Source organism: Loxodonta africana, chromosome 15 (assembly GCF_030014295.1).
Source record: "Loxodonta africana isolate mLoxAfr1 chromosome 15, mLoxAfr1.hap2, whole genome shotgun sequence".
NCBI classification, from domain to species: Eukaryota; Metazoa; Chordata; class Mammalia; order Proboscidea; family Elephantidae; genus Loxodonta; species Loxodonta africana.
The window spans coordinates 10,444,313-10,449,282 of record NC_087356.1 but is presented as its reverse complement, the minus strand read 5'-3'; positions in this window follow the sequence as shown (position 1 = coordinate 10,449,282).

Genomic DNA, 4,970 nt, shown 5'->3' with positions numbered 1-4,970 from the left:
TTTACTTCCTAGATATGGATCCATAGACCCGTCTACCCATTCGTCCGTCCGTCCGTCCATCCATCCATCCATCCATCTGTCCATCCGTCCATCCGTTCATCCATCTCTTTCTCCCTGTCACTATGGGGCTCTGGCTTTTTATTTATTCTTTACTTCACTGACATTTTTTTGATGTTCAAATTGTCCCAATTTGATGAGAAGCCCTTCAAGGTGGCTCCTGTGTCCTTTTGACTTCTTCCTTTAGTCTTTTTTTTTTTAACCAACTTCACTGAGATATTACTTGCATAAAATAAGGTGTACCTGTTCTAATTGTGGAGTTCAGCCAATAAACTTGAATGAAAGGTATACACCTGTGTAACCACCACCACAATCAAGACATCATCATCCCACAAAGTTCTTTTGGGCTCCTTTTCATTCAGTCCCCAGCCCTGGCACTACCATCTGCTTTCTGTCATCACTGAATAGTTTTGATGACCCGAGTTCATCTTGTACATTCTCTGCCCCAGAAAAATCAGCCAGTTCTCCAAAGAGCCCTGATTTCTTTTTAGTAAAGAGCAGTATTAGAAATCAGGGCCTGGGTGCTAGGTGTGCTCATTGCCACTGGCAACGTGCTGCGTTGGCAGCACTGTTACTGTTGAGGTAATTCTCTGAAATGGTGAATCATTCTCAATAGAATTCTTTACAATACAAAATTTGATCTACTCTCAATTTGCATTCCTGGAAAACCTAGTGTATATTAACAATACTCTGTGATTCTACATGAATCAAAGTAAAGGTCTAGTCTAGGATGATTATAAACAGGTTTCTCACCTACAGGAATTTCTGGAGACTTTCAAAGTTGTATTCAACATGGGACTTCCTTGTGCAGAACTATCCCACTATTACAGGACATCTGGCTTCGCTGGGCTTTGTTCAATGAATGCCAGTATCATCCCCCAATTATGATGAAAACCACACACATAACAAATTTCCGGTACAGGAGGTGTGTCCCAGTTAAGAGCCACTATTCTATACAACTTCCTATCAGCTAATGATCCTGCAAGTGATCTGCGTCTACACCAACCCTTCCTCCTTCTCTCCTGTTACAACAGAAGCATTGAACCTTCTCCTGCCAAGGCTGTTTCCTCCTCCTGTACTCTCCTATCTTGTCTTCCCGGGGCTTCTATCCAGCATCTTCACCTCCCCTAGCATAGTCATCTCCTCCTCCTCCAACATCTTCATTTAAGCATACTCAAGTCCTCCCATTTCAAAACAAAACAAAACGTTCCTGCGGACACACATCTTCCTTCTCTCTTGCTTCTTCACTTCTCCTCCGCTCACTGCCTCAACTCACTACAGTGTGGCTTCTCTTCCCACAACTCCACTGCAATTGTTCTCACCAAGGTCACCAATGGCTTCATTTTTGTTAAATCCAGTGGACACTACATGCGATGGTTAATGTTGTGTGTCAACTTGTCAACTTGGCTGGGCCATAAATCTCAGTGATTTGGCAGTCATATGATGTTGTGATCACTTCCATGATGAGATTTGATGTAATGTGGTCACCTCCATGATGGGATCTGCCATGAGTAGCCAATCAGTTGAAAGGGAATTTCTTTGGGCATGTGGCCTGCATCTAACGTAAATGGGCATTCTGGCAAGGCTCACGGGCTTTTGCTCATTCTAGATCCTGCAGCTGGCTCGTGTTCATCTGACCTCCGGTTCTTGAGACTTGAGCTAGCAGCTTACCTGCCGTCTTGCCTGCAGATCTTGAAATTCATCTATCTTCATAGCCTGTGAGCAAGAAGCCCTTCTCTCTGATCTGCCGATCTTGGATTCTCTAGCCTCTGCGGCTACATCAATCAAGAGAAGCCTCTATACTGATCCACGGACTTGGGACATTCCAGCCTCTACAACCACCTGAGCCATTTCCTTGATACAAGTCTCTCTGTATAGGCGCAGTGGTGAAGAGTTCGGCTGCTAACCAAACGGTCAGTAGTTTGACTCCACCAGGTGCTCCTTGGAAACCTTATGGGGCAGTTCTACTCTGTCCTATAAGGTTGCTATGAATCGGAATAGACTCAACAGCAACAGGTTTCTTTTATATACATATACTTACACATTTTATTGGTTTTACTTCCCTAGAGAGCCCAGCCTAAGACATTACATCAGTGGCTCTGGGTGCTGTGGTAGAGTGAAATGAATTTGAGGTTCAGATTCAAAATCTTGCTTTAATTAACATACAATGTGACCTTAAGTTTTGATTTTCTCATCTCCAATGAGTATTAAAGCCTACCTTGTATGTGAAGTCACCCAGCACACTACTTGACATGTACTGCGTCCGCAGTATGTAGTGGGGTTTTTTGAGATGAGGAATGTATAGAAATTCCTCAAGAATGCCAAATATTTACTTGGCTTATTCCATCACTAAATCATATTTCCCCTAAATTAAGGATTTACTTCTTCCAAGAAACCATCCCTGATTAATAATATTAACTACATTTTGAAACTCACCTTGTCCTCCAGTGTTTATTAACCCTTCTCATCATGTGTGTATAATACTTACTATTTATTTATTCATTTGGAATAGTAGGAGTTTGGTAGAAATTTGTTAAACTAAAATTGATCTTTGTGTTTTACATTTACATGTGAATATTATGCATACTTACATCAGGTATGGCTACAAGTCAGTGAGATTAGTTTTTAAGGAAATTTATCATGCAATATCTGATTTATGCAAAATAATGCTTACAATTTATATTAATAAACAAGGATTTGTCAACTCACTGCCCACTTGACTGATCATTCCCATTTCCATCCAGCTTCACATCTTCTCCTGGCCCATCCCACCCCACTGCCCTCCCCTAGAGGAGGGCACTCTCTGGAATTTTGTGTTTATCAATTAAGTACTTTGTCAATAGACATGACAGACATTACATAACAAATGAGTGTTCTCTGAAGTCATCTCGCCCTGCTCAAGACATTTGGGTTCTCCCTTATGCAATTACCTAGGAGCCTTAGGTGTAAATCTTTGGATAGCTTCACTTATGCCTCATTTAGGCATATTCTTTAAATATCTTCACTTACTTAAATCTCAAAACAATTTTTAGAAACAGTGTAAAGCCATCTACTGCACTGTGCACTCTTAGTCTTCGCAATCTCCCTGACTTCATTTTACGGTTAAGCAACTGAGGCTTAGCGTGGTAAGTGACTCATACCAAATCACCTGGCTCTTAAGTAGCCAAGTTGGGTAAAGCCTTCACTCTGAAACCCGGTGCTCTTAACCACTACGTGACATGGGTGACATGCAAAAAGGAGGCTCGTGAATAAAGGCGAGAACGGAGAGGGGAGCGCAGTCAGGAGAGGACATACTATCTATGATGTAAAACAAAATCAAGACAATGTTATAAATAAATAGTGAGACAGATTTTCTTTAGTTGTCCTGGCTCTGACAGGAAGTTCAGAGGGGTTCAAGGTTTGAGAAATGGCAACTGCCTACAAGGGTCCAGCACACATTTGGGTATGTAGCTTCAGGTTTGTTAAAACTGTAATAGCATACATAGAGATTTGTCCTATTGCATTCCTTATTCAATAAACTCTCCAAACCACCTCAACGCCTCATGTTAAACTTTTGGGTTGATAAAGAGGAGAGAACCAAAGGAAAACATACAAGAATGAACTCAGTTCATCTTACACCCTGTCTCAGAAACAAATACTGCTGTGGATGTCTATTGCCAAAGGCAATTCAATGGAAGAAGGATAGTTGAATGGGTAATTTCTTTTAGAAGGATCAGCACAAAGCTGTTTCCTATGAGGTTAAAGATACCCCAAATGTCCAAATTTTCCGAACTTCTGCACCATTCCGTCACCTCTAACATCAACCACTCCCTCTCTCAGAACTTGCTCTCCCTCCCGTCCTTGCGTTCCATAATTCATTGCAATGTCTCACGGAACGCACTAGCTGTATCGGTGATACGGTTCTGTCATTTCTGTGGGTCAGGCAGAGGCTTTCCTGACTCATGGGGCCACAGGAGCCAATGAACCCAAATTGGCAGGTGTCATGGATTGAATTGTGTCCCCCCAAAAATGTGTGTCAATTTGGCTAGTCCGTGATACCCAGTATTGTGTGATTATCCACCATTTTTTCATCTGATATGATTTTCCTATGTGTTATAAATCCTACCTTTAGGATGGTAATGAGGTGGGACTATCAATAATTATGTCAATGAGGAGGACTCAATCTACAAGATGTGGTTGTATCTTAAGTCAATCTCTTTAGAGATATAAAAGAGAGAAGTGAGGACAGAGACAGGGGACCTCCTACCGTGAAGAAAGCAACACCAGGAGCAGAGTATGTCCTTTGGACCCAAGGTTCCTGAGCTGAGAAGCTCCTAGTCCAGGGGAAGATTGATGACAAGGACCTTCCTCCAGAGCTGACAGAGAGAGAAATCCTTCCCCTGGAGCTGACGCCTTGAATTTGAACTTCTAGCCTCCTAGACCATGAGAATACATTTCTGTTTGTTAAAGCTGTCCACTTGTGGTATTTCTGTTATAGCAGCACTAAATAACTAAGCAGGCCAGAAGACAAGGCTGCTGGCTCACAGGGCTGCAGAAGCTGGTAAATCCCAAAATCAGTAAGTAAGATAGCAGACTGCTGGCTCAAGTCCCAAGAGCCAGAGGTGAGACAGTAATGACCCAGATGCAGTATCCAGATGCAGAGAGAGAGCCCTGCCAGAGCACCCACACGCATACATTGGATGTAGGCCACACCCCAGGGAAGGGCATGACTTAAGTGTGGGACACAAGTCATGCCTTCCTGCAAGGCTGTGACTCAAGATACACCTCACACTAATCCTGCCTCATTAACATATAAAGATTAGGATTTGCAATACATAAAATGGAGGATAATTAGGATAACGACATCAGATCACGAAACGGAGGACAGACACACAATACTGGAATCAGGGCTCAGCCAAGCCAATACACAAGCC